Genomic DNA, 15,453 nt, shown 5'->3' with positions numbered 1-15,453 from the left:
CATAGTAAGAGATTAACAACAACAATAATAAAACAGAACAATTATAAATATTCTGTAATAAAAGTTATGTGAATGTTTTCTCCCTCTCTCTCTCTCTCTCTCTGTCTCTGTCTCTGTCTCTCATAACTGAGACAGTTCCTAAGCAATTAATGGGTGGGTAGTATACACAGAGTGGAGACACTGGACAAAGAGATGATTCACTTCTGCGGGGGGATGAAGTGGGGTGGTGAGACATTACATCACCCTATTCAGAACAGTGTGCAATTTAAAACTTATGAATTTTTTTCTGGAATTTTCCATTTAATATTTTCAGTCCATAATTGACCATGGATAACTGAAAATGCAGAAAGTGAAACAATAGAAAAGGGGTTAGCTACTATATAGCTGAGTGTCTCTAGAATTCAAGAACCAAAGAAAATATCCAACAAAAGTCATCAAGAGGAACCCACTTCCACATAGACTTAACATATTTCCACTTGCGCTATTGCAACACATAGGTTTACTTCAGTTCTATTCTCCTGCCCTTTCTCCCTGTTAAGACTTGTTCTTTCTCTTGCTCACTCTTTGTTCCTTGGTTACAGTTTTATTTGTTTTATTTCTCTACTTCTCTTTTTCATTCCTCTGCTTCCTGGTCTCTAAAAGATTAATCTCAGCACTCTTCCAACTAGTCTGTTTATTTTTCCCCCAGATCTTTCCCTCTCCCCTCATTTTTCTTATATGTCCACATGACTTTAGCCTTCTTTCTAGAATATGAATCACAGCAGAGGATTCGCTAGAGTTTTCTTACCATGCAGCTGCTGTATGATTTTCAAGGCCAATGTAGGAACTAAATAACTGCATAGTCGGCGTAAGTACACATAGTCAAGACTTCTCATTGACTCCCTTTCTACAATCTTCAGTTCACTCTCCTTTGGCACAACTTCTGCCCTCTTTTTTTAAGGGCATTTTTTTCCTAGAATTTCATTTGGCACCATCATCGTTGCTTTCTCTCTTTGCATACCCTTCAATACCACATTTTTGCCTATACTTTCAAGTTTTGTAGGTCATTTCTCTAGAATGGTATTTTCAACCACTGTTAGTTTCCTTAAGCAACATCATCAGATGGATTTCACTTCCACAAGCTCATAAGCAGTGTAACTAATCTGTACCCTGAGGTTTATTATTGTTGTTATTTTCATATTTCTAGGGAAACTAGGCAAAGGAAAAGTATCCAAAGCAGAATGATTATTTTTAAAAGAGGACAGGTAGAGGAGAGAAACTCTGTACACTAAGACCCAGAGACTATAGGATAAAGAGTGGCTTAGCAATGCTAAGCCAGGTACCACTGGTCTTGAGGATCTGTAATTTTGATTCTCCTACAACATAATTTGGGAGCATTGTTTTTCCCTAAACATACAGGGACAAGCATTATCTTTCAAAAGAATAGCTGAGAAGTTTAAGAGCCTGTGGACTCTGGGGAAGAGTAGCCTGTCATAACAGGCTTTCTTTTAAGAACTGGAAAACTGATTCTAAAAATTATATGAATAGCAAAGTATCTGGAAGAGCCAAACAACTTTGAAAAAGAAGAAAAAGTTGGAGGACTAACAGCTGACATTAAAATACATAGAGCTATAGGAATCAAGATAATGCACTATAGTATTGGATCAAGACAGACAAATGATCAATGGAACAGAGTAGAGAGTCCAGAAACAGATCCATGCATATATGGACAACTAATTTTTTATAAAAGTGCAAAAGGAATTCATTGGATAATTTCAACAAATGGTGCTGGAACAATTAAATAGTCTTATGTAAAAAAAAATAAATTTTGATCCATACCTTACACAATATACAAAAATTATCTTGGATTAGAGACCTAAATGTAACACCTAAGACTACAGAATGTCTAGAAGAAAATGAGGAGGAAATCTTTGTGATCTTGGGTTCAGCAAAGATTTCTTAATATGGTACCAAAAGCGCAAAAGTGATTAAAGTGGTAAACTGGACTTTATCAAAATTACAGACTATTTTTCAAAATACAACGTAGAAAGAATGAAGAGAAAAACTACAGGATGGAAGAAAATATATGCAAATCACATATCTGATAAAGATCTTGTACCCAAAATGTATGAATAACTTTCGAAACTCAGTAAAACTCAATAATAAAATGGGCAAAAGATTTTGAACAGACACTTGAACCAAAGAATATCTACACATTGCAAATAAATACATGAAAAGATGTCCATTATTTATTAGGGAAATACAAACCGAAACCACAATGAGGTACTACTACACTCTTATTAGAAGGATTAAAACTAAAAAGACTGATTATACCAGATATTGGCCAAGATGTGGAGAAACTAGAACTCTCCTATACTGCTGACAGGAATGTAAAATGGTACAACCACTTTGTGAAACAGTTCAGATGTCTAAAAAAGTTAAATGTATATCTATCATATGATTCAGCCATTCCACTCCTTGGTGTTTACCCATGAAAAATGAAAGCATATGTCCATTCAAAGAGTTGTATACAAATGTTCATGGCACCTTTATTTGTTGTAGCCAAAAACCAAAAACAAGCCAACTGTTCATCAATAGATGAATGGATAAATTGTGTATATCCACATGATGGAATGCTATTCTGCAATAAAAAAATAATTGAACTGTTGATACACATGAAACATGATGAACCTCAAAATAATTATCCCGAGTAAAAGGAGCCAGATAAAAAAGAGTACACTCTGTATAATGCCATTTATATAAAATTTTAGAAAATGCAAACTAATGTATAGCAAAAGAAAACAAATTAGGATATAAATAATACACAACAAACTGCCGTATTTAAAATATACCACCTAATAACTTTTGACATACATATAAAGCAAAGTATAGAGCAGGAAGAGGTAAAGAGAGATTTAAAAATTTGCAAGAAAACATTTGGGGCAATGAATATGTGCAACTACCATCACACCTCAACAACCATCCACACTACTAGACCTGTTTTATTACCCTTTTCTGCTTTCTTGGCTAGAGTATTCTAAAACAAATTCCAAATTTCATGTTCTTTTACTCCAAAATATTTTAACGCAAATTTCAAAATAAATAAATAAATAAATAAAAGACATTCTCTTACATGACCACAGGCCATTTTAAAAATTGATAATTATTACTTAACACTATTAATCCTTTAATAATTTTATAGCATGTAATATTCAATATTATAATATTAAGTCTAACTCAAAATTGATATAGTATAAAAAATGTCTTTTTACTGTTGGCTTGGTTGAATTAAGATTCAAAAAAGGTTCATTGTATTTCCTTATATCTTTTACATTTCTCATAGAACTCTTAACTACAAGACATCCTCTCTTTATTTTGTTCTTTATACTTTAAACATTGAAAAACTTAGTCTATTCCATGTTCTGAATTTTGCCAATAGTTTTTTCCTGATATAATTTAACTGGTTTCTCTGTCCCCTGTATTTCCTGCAGACTAGGAATTAGATCAAGAGACTTGCTTATATTCAGGTTCAAATTTCATCATAGACTTGCTTATATTCAGGTTCAAGTTTCACATTGCATTTCATTAGGAGGCACCTAAAGTCTCTTTATCTTATTTGTAGTGATACTAAAACTCAAGGTTCAGGTGTTAACAACCCATTCCCTTCATTGCAAAAATTTCCATTGACATTTCATCAAACATTTTTATGGCCCATTGATGACCATTGTCTGGAGTTGTTATTCTTTGGAAGTTGTGAAATGGTGATTTTTCTATTTCTGTAATTCCTTCTGCATTTATTAGCAGTTTTTATACAGAAAAACTTGCCTTCATCCACTGATGGTGGGCAAGATATGTGGTTCCTCTGAAACAGTGTATAATCCAAAGACAGGATAAGGGCTGGATTCTTTTCCTTACATTATCAATTTTCAGAGTGAGTTTGTGCCCTAGCAGCCTCCAACTTTGTACAACGAATTATGTTTTATTTCCTTTTTAATATCACAAATAATTAATAGATTTTTATATTTTCAGTGAGTTTTAAACAATTGCAATTGTTATTTTCACTGATGCTCAGATTGTCACATCTTTTGCCATGGGAGCCATGAAGCTGGCAATAAATACTTTTGAAATGATTTTATTAGCCTTTGATAGCTTCCTTGCTTTTCATGCCAATGAAGTGTTCCAGAATCTTCCTGTACTTTTCCTATACCAGTCCTAGGTTCTTTTCCTTTTTCTTTTTTATTTTTTTTAATTAAAAAATTTTTTCAACTACAGTTGGCAATCAACATTACTTTATATTGGGTTCAGGAGTACAGCATAGTTATTAGACATTTACATAATTTACAAAGTGATCCCCTCAATTAGTCTAGTACACACCTGGCGCTATAAATAATTAACACCATATTATTGATTGTATTCTCTATGCTGTACTTCACATCCCCATGACTATTTTGTAACTACTACCAATTTGTACTTCTTAATTTCTTCACCTTTTTAACCCAGTCCCGCTCTCATCTAGCGGTTCTCTGTATCTATGAAAATGTTTCTGTTCTGTTCGTTTATTTATTTTGTTCTTTAGATTCCACATATAAGTGAAATTATATGGTATTTGTCTTTCTCTGTTGGACTTATTGTACTTACCATAATACCCACTAGATACATCCATGTTGTCGCAAATGGTAAGATTTAATTCTTTTTTATGGCTGAATGTATTCTATTGTATATATGTACCACCACTTCTTTATCCAGTCGTCTATTGATGGACACTTAAGTTGTTTCCATATCTTGATTATTGTAAATAACACTGCAGTGAACATGGAAATGCTTATATTTTTGAATTAGTGTTTTGAATGTCTTTGGGTAAATACCCAGAAGTGGAATTGCAGGGTCATAAGGTAGTTCTATTTTTAATTTTTTGAGGATTCTCCAAAATGTTTTCCATAGTGGCTGCACCAATTTGAAATCCCACCAACAATGCATGAGTGTTTCCTTTTTCTCCACATCCTCATCAACGCTTGTTGTTTTTGAATTATTGATGACGGTCATTCTGACAGGTGTGAGGTGATAACTCATTGCAGTTTTAATTTACAGTTATCTGATCATTAGTGACATTGAGCATATTTTCATATGTCTATGGACCATCTGTATGTCTTTTTTGGAGAAATGTCTGTTCAAGTCCTCTGCCCATTTTTAAATTAAATTGTTTGGGTTTTTTGGTGTTAAATTATATGAGTCCTTTATACATTTTGTATCATTGGCCAATATCTTCCCTCATTCAGTAGGTTATCTTTTCATTTAGTTGATGGTTTCCTTTGCTGCGTGTAATATTTTTAGTTTGATGTAGACCCATTTGTTTATTTCTTCTTCTGTTTCCCTTGCCCGAGGAGATATAAAAGAAAAAATATTACTACCGGCAATGTCAGAGAGTTTACTGCCTAGGTTTTCTTCTAGGAGTTTTATGATTTGGGGTCTTACATTTAAGGCTTTAACTCATTTTGAGTTTATTCTTATATATAGTATAAGAAAGTGGATTAATTTCATTTTTTCCATGTATCTGTCCAGTTTTTTCTATACCATTTATTGAATAGACTGTCTTTATCCCGTTGTATATTCTTGCCTCCTTTGTCATAGATTAATTGACCATATAGGCATGAGTTTATTTCTGGGCTCTCTATTCTGTTCCATTGACTTACGTGTATGTTTTTATATCAGTATCATGTTGTTTTGATTATTAAATTCTTTTAGTATAGTTTAATACAGATAATGTGATACCTCCAACTTTGTTCTTCTTTCTCAAGATTGCTATGACTATTTGGGGTCTTGTGTGGCTCCACATAAATCTTAGGATTATTTGTTCTAGTTTTGTGAAAAACGTCATTTGTATTTTGGTAGAGCTTACATTGATTCTGTAGATTGCTTTGGGTAGTATGAACATTTTAACAATGTTAATTCTTTCTACCCATGAGCACAGTATATGCTTCCATTTATTTGTATCTTTTCCAAATTATTTCTTTAATATTTTTTAATTTTTTGAGAATAGGTCTTTACTTCCTTAGTTAAATTTATTCCTAGGTATTTTTGATGCAATTGTAAGTGGGATTATTTTCTTAATTTCTCTTTCTGATAGTTCATTATTGGTGTATAAAAATGCAACTGATTTCTGAATATTAATTCTGTATCCTGCTACTTTACTGAACTCATTTATCAGTTCTAGTATTTTTGGTGACATTTTTAGGGTTCTCTCTATATAGTATTATGTCATCAGCAAATAATAACAGCTTTACTTCTTTTCCAATTTAGATTTTTTTTCTCCTATTGCCATGGCTAAGACTTCCAATACTATGTTGAATAATAGTGGTGAAAGTGACTAGATTCTTATTAAAGAAAAATGGTACTTAGACCACTGATGATATAATGTTTCAGAGATCAAAACTAAAAAAAAAAATTAACAGAGAAAAATCATGAATTCATGTTGATATTTCTGATTCAAAGTTTAATATTAGAGATTTTCCTTGACTTCTTTAATTTTATACTCCTATCTCTTGTCTCTATTTTCTCTTATGATAAATATTTTGGTTCAAAATAACTAACATAATTACACACTTTTTAATCTACAGTATAAAATAGTTCATAAAATGAGACTCAATCTTGGTCATTCCATATCTATTTATTAATTTATTTTTCAGTAACAAGATAAACCATTTTGATGAAGAAATTCAGTTTTTCATTTGTGGGAAGATTATATTTATTCTATCTATGAGTATTTCTTGTTCTTTTTATTACCAATTATATCTGTAGTTGGCAATCTACATTTTTTTATTCTTACATATATTTGCAGAATGTTAGTATGGGCTCCATGCAGATTTATATAGTTTTTGGTTTGTTAATGTTGGAATGGTGCCATTTTCAATCATACCTATGATCTTATCAAGAATATTAATGGCTGGGTCCTTCTCAACTTTTATCTTTATGTACTCATACACTGAGTAAATAAATCTTTCCTTTTTAAAATTGTTGATGCAGAAGCTGGATGTTGATGGTTTGTGTGCTTTGTTCAACCATTTAGGTGCTTGTGGGTTTCTGGGATGGAGATGAGACAAGGAACAGCCATAACCCAGGAACATCATCCCTTTTTATTCCAAATCAACCCCCCACCACCACCTGTGTGGAATAGCTGATCTACTGCATTTTAAATAGTTGATTTTATTCCAAATCAACCCCCCACCTTGGTGTGGAATAGCTGATCTATTGCATTTTAAAATCCTTCTCTCTAATGAATTTTCTTCTTTGCTCAATAGATTATTTTCAGTGACTATAAAATTGTTGTGGGCTCCTCTTCTGTCTGCCACCACTCTCTTAGGAAATCCATCAAGTAATGGAAAATAAAAATGTGGTTTGGCATCTTGATATCTTCCCACTGTCAGAGAATGATCTCCAAGGTGAATGTTTTCTATTCTTTGCCTAGTTAATTGTTCCTGTCACATGATTAGTATGTTTAATCTTCTATTTGGGTTCTTTCTAACTCTAAATTTTTTCTTGCATAAGTCTAATACATCTTCTTTCCTATCAATGTGCTTTATTTTCTTCTGGAGGATAATCGTAACTCCTTGATTCATTCTTCATACCTGATTTCTCTCTCATCCTGGCGGCATCTCTTTATTAGTAGTTTCGTGATATTTGGAAGTATATTAAATTCAGATTGTCATCAGACTTTGATCTAAAATTAAGGGATCACATTAGGATAAGGTTTATAGTATTTCTATATTCAGCAAATGCAGTGTTTTTCTTTGAAAATGACAGAGAAATATTCTCAGACATGGTGTTCCTGGCTATATTTTATTACTATATATTCTTGATGAAAAACTGACCCAAAGCAATAATAATATATAACCCAATTAATAAATAATAAATAACCCATAACCAGAAGTTTTGGGGACTTGTACTGGAACGCTGGCTGGGGAGCCAAGCTGTGACCTCCGGGGGGATCTCCACAGCTGAGATATCCCTCTCGATTTTTTACCACCACATGTGGGTATGGGAACAGACTATTATTTCATGTTTCCACCCCTCCTACCAATCTTAAGGTGGCTTCTTCTGGATGTCCTTAGTTGTAGGACTTTTGTTTAGCTATACTTCAGGCGATTCTCAATGATGGTTATTCTGCATTTTAGATGTAATTTTAATGTGGTTATAAAAGTAGGCGAGTATAGCATCTATCTATTCTGCCATCTTGATTAGAAGAGCTACAATCAGACGTTTTTTGAGTGTTCAATGTTCTGGGGCATATTTCCTCTAAAGTAAAGAACAAATTGCTGCAGCTTTCATCTTCCACTCCTAGTAAGAATCATAATTCGTAAGGACATCTTTAGATATCAGATATCAATTTTCATGTGCTACTTTGACCTATTAACCAGGTGACCCCAAAACTTTCTTACTTGGAATAGAGCATCTAACAAGAGAAAACACTACATAGCTGCTCTCTACAGCAGTATATGTGGCTATTTTAAGTGGGGGTTTTTCCGATTGAATCTAACTGATATGGTCACAGTAGTAAAACCTTGAAAAAAGAGTAAACCAGAAATTACGGTTTATAACAATTTTAGAAAGAGAAAAGAAAGGAAATATGAACTGTATAGCAAAAACGAAAACAAAAAGTTTGAAACCTGTTGCTTCTGGGAAGCAGGATAGAAAGAGACAACTGTGTTTCTTTATAAGTCTTTTATTATGATTTTACTTTTTAACTATAAGTCTATATTGTGATAAAAATTTTTAAATTATTTTTAAAATTAATAATTTGCATTAGTAAATTAATTAACAAAATAAAAATATCTTATTCTTAAAATTAATCTCATCTTTGTTTTAAAACCTAAATGTCCAATAGAAAATTTTGAGAAGGGGAATTAAAATCTCTCGCTCTCACTCTTGCTCTCTTTCTCTTTCTCTCAATTTTTTTAATGCGCATTATTTTATTCGGTCTTTCATTCTCTATTGATGACATTACTTAAACATATTCTTGAGTAATACATGTTTCCTATGCCATTTCTGTTTTTTCACAGAATTATTAAGGAAACATCAGCTGAATCTCCGATGTGATCCCAGAAAGTACATGTGCATCCTCCTCTGAAATCTATGTGATGTTTTCATTGTGGATGGTAGATTCATTGTTGCTATTTGAAAGAAATATAAAACATATTGTTTAATACCTGAGTAAAATCAAAATTTTACACTTTATTGCATACTTAGATTTTGCAAAGAAATGTAAAATTACCTATTTATTCACAAAAGTCAATGATTTGGTGGGTTTCTTAAAACCAAAATCTGTCCTTTTTACAGCACAATCAGTAGTCAATGTTACTATCATTCAGCAAGTGAAGGGCGGCTAATGACTGGCTTTCCAACATACCAACACTTAAATTCCCTTTCAGACAAAGAATTCTGGTTAGGGTTTAGAAACTTCTTGATGGAATGTGCTGCTTTTTCATTAAAGCAGTGAAGAGCTTTAAAATACCTTCAGAGCTTTATGACAATCCTGTTTTCAGTCTGGTGAAGTTTCTATAACTTGGTGATGTGAACTCTCAGGCAAAGCAAATTATCTGTTAAAAATAAATATTTTTTTTTCTAAGAAAATGACTAGATTTCCCTTGGAGTTAGGGAAAAGGCAAGAACAAAAATCTCTCAATGTACAGGAACAGGTCACCCTGTAAGACAGCTTCAGTTGTGCACTGCACAACTCCAGAGAGCGCTATTTATGTAGACTATGATGAGAATGGTGCTCCCAGAGATGTGCCAACAGATGTGCCCTGCAGTCTCAAGCAAAGATAATGGACCTTTAGATTACTACTATATATGCTGTCATTCTGCATACAAAGGTATTTTCAGTACTTAAAACGAATAGAGTAAAACTTTATTAACTTTCTCCTGATTAGAAAAACACATGTTCTTTTTATAAATTTTAGTATCTCCATAAAAGCACAACCAAGAAAATAGAAATCACTAGAAATATATTACAAGTATGTTTATTATAATTGCATTAATTTGCAAATAATTGACATATTTACTATATTCACCTATTTAAGATTCTCACTTTATTCACTTTTTTTTTCCAGTTTCAGCTAAATGTTTTTCTTCTTAAAACTTCCTCACAACTTTTGCTAAGTTTCTTGCTGGATAACTTTTGTTTTCAGTTCTTATTCTGAGTAGAATTTTTTTTTTGAGATATGCAAATCTTGACCTTCTGGCTATATTAGACTCTTCTTCTAAATCCACTCTTCTGAACCATCCAAAACTAGGCTGTTTACCTTTTCTTAGCTTTGTCCTTTGAGTCTCTACTCCTGAATCCTGAATATCTACTGCTTGCAGAGTAACTAGCTGGAAACCATATATCGAAATAAACCCTTTGATATTCTGTTATTTCTTGAGTTACAGCCAGAGCAAATGATTAACACTGTGAAGCTGCTGATGCTATTCTGAAAAACTCTGATGCAAGATATCTCTTGCTATCTATTTTACTCAATTACTGGCATAAAAGTCACACTTCATGATAAATGGCAAATCTTTATCCTGCCCCTCCAAATGAGACATCTAACCTGTTAAGAAACATAGTGACAACTTTTTCACCATGTTTGCAGTTTGAATAATGTAATTCTATTCAACTTGAGTTACTTTAAGAATATCCTGCTATGAGTATTTTCAACACATCTTCCTCTATGAGGACAATTATGTCTTACAGAACAACGGGCTGAGAATGCATCAAAGAGAAGGGCTATTTTAACAGTCCAATGCAGTGAACTGGTTGTCAAGAAATCTTAGTTTTGCAACAGCTAAACATGGAAAACAGCATCTGTCTATAGCTGTATGCATTTCTGAAGGATAATATTGCTTACATAAGAAAATATTTGCAGTTTCAAGTATTCTGTAGCCTTAATGGTGAGCCTGGTAAACAGTAGAAGCAGCAGAATCCTCTAATATTAAATTGAAAGAAACCTGAAATTTAAAAGACCTCATGGCCGAATTCTCCTAGAAGACTTTGAATAAGTGTGATCCAACAACGTTTTTTTTTTTAAAAAAAAAATATGAAAGCAAGCCAATGCTGCAGACTGAAGCCCACAAGTATCAGCTGAAGTTCATTCAGTAACTTGGCTAACTACTGCACACTTCATGAAAAATACTTTAAACAGACAACCCAGGGCATAAGAGGTTAAAAGCCACAGAGGCTTATTTTTCTTAACAATCTCACCCATGATTAAGGGCAGAGAAAAATATTCTTATTTGGCATTTATCTAGTATTTGAGGATTAAAAAGCCAATTTTGGACTATGCCAGTTGTTTGTCCACACGACAACTCTCTAAAGGTTTGTTTGACACATAATATTGGCATGATTACCTGAAGGCAATCAAAATTAAATGCCTTAAAGTATCACAATATATTCCTTTATTAGTTTGTTAGGGTTGCCATCACAAAATTACCATACCATGGATGATTTAAACAACAGAAATTTATTTTCTCACAATTCTGGAGGCTAGAACTACACAAAGTGTTAAAATCAGAGTGTTGGTTTTTTCTGAGGCCTCTTTCCTTTGTTTGTACATGGTTGTTTTCTCCCTGTGTGTGTGTATGTGTCCTCATCTCTTCTTCTTATAAAGACACCAGTCATATCAAATTAGGATCCACCCATATGAACTAATTTTACCTTAATTACTCTTTAAAGACCTATCTCCAAATATAGTCACATTCTGCGGTACAAGGGATTAAGACTTCAACATATGAAATTTGGAGGGACAGAGTTCAGCTCATAACAGTTTCCTACTCAAAAACTTTCCCTGCCTAGTTTTAAAAACTCCTTCCTGTGATTCTTCCTCTTGCTCACTGATATCCAGTCCTATGGCCCTCCTCTCACCAATGCCTTGCTGTTCTTAAGGTCTCAGCTTAAATGTCTATTCTCCATTGAGTAGGTATCATATTCGGCTCCCTCTTCTTTCATAGTATTCTTTACTTTTATTTTATAGTACATTTTATATCATAGTTTGCACAGACATATTTATTTGCATGAACATTTAAATCATTCAATAATATTTATAAAAAGTCTAATAGGTACTAAGTAGAATAATCAAAAGAGATATCCTCCCAGCCTAAATCAAGCTTGTAGAAATTAAAAATAACGACAAAAAAGTTTTTTATATTTTTTTATTTACCATTTCCAGCACTCTTTATTCTTTTAAGTGAATTGAAATTTCCATCTGGTACCATATTCCTTTTGCCTAAAGAAGTTCCTTGAGTACTTACTTCTTATAGTGATGGTTTGCTGGCAATTAATTTTCTTAGATTTTGTATGTCTAAAAAAAGTCTTTAGCCTTACTTTTTGAAAGATGTTTTTACTGGACATAGAATTCTAAGTTTACAGCTCTTCTTTTTTTCTTTCAATATTCTGAAGGTATTTCTTCACTGCCCTTCTGTATTTCCAATGAGAAGTAGGCTAAGCATTCTTATCTTTGTTCTTCTGCATATAATCTGCCATTTTTCTCTGGCTGCTTTTAAGTTTGAGAGACTATGTCTTTAAAAAGATCAATTATGGTGTGTGTTAGTTTTCCTTATATTTCTTTTGCTGGAAGATCATTTCTTCAAAAAAAATTTTATATATTTTTTTCTTCTCACTTTGTGGAGCTTCAATTACACATTTACACATTTAAAGGCACTTGATATGGTCACATAACTCATTGATGCTCTTTGTATTTTTCCCTAGTCTTTTTAATGTCTGCTTTATTTTGCATAGTTTTCATCACTATATCTTCAGGTTCATTAATCACTTATTTTAACATTTAATCTGTTGTTAATCTCATCTATTAGTTTTAAATTTCAGATATTATACTTTTTAATCTCTAAAATCTTGATTTGGGTGTTTTTGCTTAAGCTATGCTTTCCTCTACCCTGTCGAACATGTGGTGTATATTTATAATAGTTGTCTTAATGTCCTTGTCTATTAATTCTAGCATCTGTGTTATTTTGGGAAAGTTTTTATTAATATTTTTTCTTAGTTATGGGTTGTAATTTCCTTTTTCTGTGTATTTTGGTAATTTCTTATTGGCTACAAGACTGAATTTTTACTTAGATAAATGACATTATTATTATTATTATTATTATTATTATTATTATTATTCCTTTAAACGATTGTGGACTTTGTTCGGGGAGGCAGTTAAATTACTTGACTCTGATGAGCATCACTTTTACACCTGTGTAAAGAGCAGCCTTTAGTCTAAATCTCAATTGGTCTCACTGCTGACAAGCACACTCTTGAGATCTCTACTTGACAGCCTGTGTGTTAGAATATCTTTCCATTCTGGCTGGTGAAGCAAATTCCTCCTGACTTTCTGGGAACTCTCGAGATCATTCTGTCTACTCTTGTCAAGGGGTCTTTTTCCCAAGTTCTATAGTTTTCTTAGACATATTCATAGATTGATACTAAGCCAAAAACTGCCTCTGCATATCTCTCTATCTCTCTCTCTCTTTCTCTCACTCTTCCCCCCGCCACCATCCCTACTCTCTTCCTCTCTCTCTCTCCGCACTCCACACAAAAAAATTCTAGTTGCCATTTTTCCAAACTCTGTCTCTTCAACTCAACAAGACCACTGGGCTCTTCCTGGGTTCACCCAACCCAATGCTGTGGCTTATAGACTCTCTCTAGTGCATTCATAAGATTCGACTCATATATTTTTCTTCTCTTAGAGATCACTGTTCTTTTCTGCCTGTTGCCCAGTGTCTCAAAGCTATTTTTATGTATATTTTGTCTAACTTTTTAGTTAAGATAGGAGAGTAATACAGTTGTTGCTACTGACCCAATCTAGAAGTGACCTATTGATGAATTTCAAATCTTATTAAAGATACATGTTGTAATTTTATGGTAATCACTAAAAGAACAGAAATGAATGTACAATGTTCAAGATAGTAGAGGAAAAACAATGTAAGAAGAAAAGATTAATAATTTTTCAAAAGAGAAATAAACATAGAACAGACAGAAAAAAATAGCATAAAATAAAATGGTAGAAATATATGTAAGAACCATATATATAAAAACCATAATAAATGTAAACAGACTAAATGATCTAAGAAAGTAGGAAATATTTCAGATTGGCTGAAAAGATCAAAATATAGCTCTGTGTTACTTACAAAAAATATGTCTGAAAATAAAACATAGACAAAGATAATCTATGCAAATTATAATCAAAATGAAATTAGTATATTTATATTAATATCAACTGAACAGAGTTTAAACACAAGAATGAAAAACAATCTTTTATGATTGATAAACATTATAACATCAAAATTATGCTCTTCTATTTCTCAAAATGTATTGTTAATAAATAAAGTGAAATCACAAATCACGAGATGGGAAAAAAAATATTTCCAAACCAAGTAAAAGAGAATTAGAATTTGTACTATATAAATAACCCCTTCAAATTGGTGATGAGACAAACAGCGTAATACAAAATGGGGATATCATTTCAATAAATAATTCACAGAGAAAAATTAGGAAAATATATTCAATTTCATTAATAATTAAGGAAATGCATTTTAAATCACAATCAGATATCATTTCACACTCTTCAAATTAGTCAAAAGAAAAAAAATCTTATCTTTTCAAGTCTTGGTAAGGATGGGAAGCTTCTAAAAAGCCAGCAGGAGTTAAAATTGATACAATCACTTTGGAAAACAACGACATTATTTAGTCAGGTGAAAAGTAAGTGTACACTAAATATAACTCAGCAGTTTCACTTCTAGTTAATAATCTGGAGCAAGGATCAACAAACTATGCTCTGAGAGCTAATAATCTGGAGCAAGGATCAACAAGCTATGTTCTGAAAGCTATGCCTTCTGTGTTTATGAGTTAAATTGTATTGCAATACAGACATGTCCATTTGTTTATGTATTGTTTATGGCTGTTTTCATAATATATGGGTGGAGTTGAATAGTAGCAACAGAAACCATGAGATCCTCATGGATATTTACTTGTTAACCCTTAACAAGAAAAGTTTGCCAACCCTGACATAAAGAAATTCTTGCATTTGTCCACCAAAAGACATCTTTAAGAATGTGTAGAGCAACACTTGTTTAACAGCAAGAAACTGGAAGCAACCCAGATTTTCATTACTAGTAAATTGTTATGCAGCATAAAAACATAAGTTAACCACAGTGTCATATAATAATGTGATGACCCTCAGAAGCATAATGTTGAGTCATATAAGAAAGTTACCAAAAGATACATGCAGTATCTTTATATGCTTCTATTTACATGAATTTTCTAGTGGCACTTTATTGTTTAGGTACAAAAACAAATGGTAGTATAAATAAAAGCAAGACAATAATAAACTCAAAATTCAAAATGATGGTTATCTCTCAGCAGGGATAAAAAAGGATGGGGTTATAAAAGGGCAAGGAGGAGTTTTCAAAGCTAAGGCCAAAAATGCTTTTCTTAAATGTGGTGGA

This window comes from Pteropus vampyrus, unplaced genomic scaffold (assembly GCF_000151845.1).
Source record: "Pteropus vampyrus isolate Shadow unplaced genomic scaffold, Pvam_2.0 Scaffold302, whole genome shotgun sequence".
Lineage (NCBI taxonomy): Eukaryota > Metazoa > Chordata > Mammalia > Chiroptera > Pteropodidae > Pteropus > Pteropus vampyrus.
The sequence above is the reverse complement of the archived record's forward strand: the minus strand, read 5'-3'. Positions refer to the sequence as shown.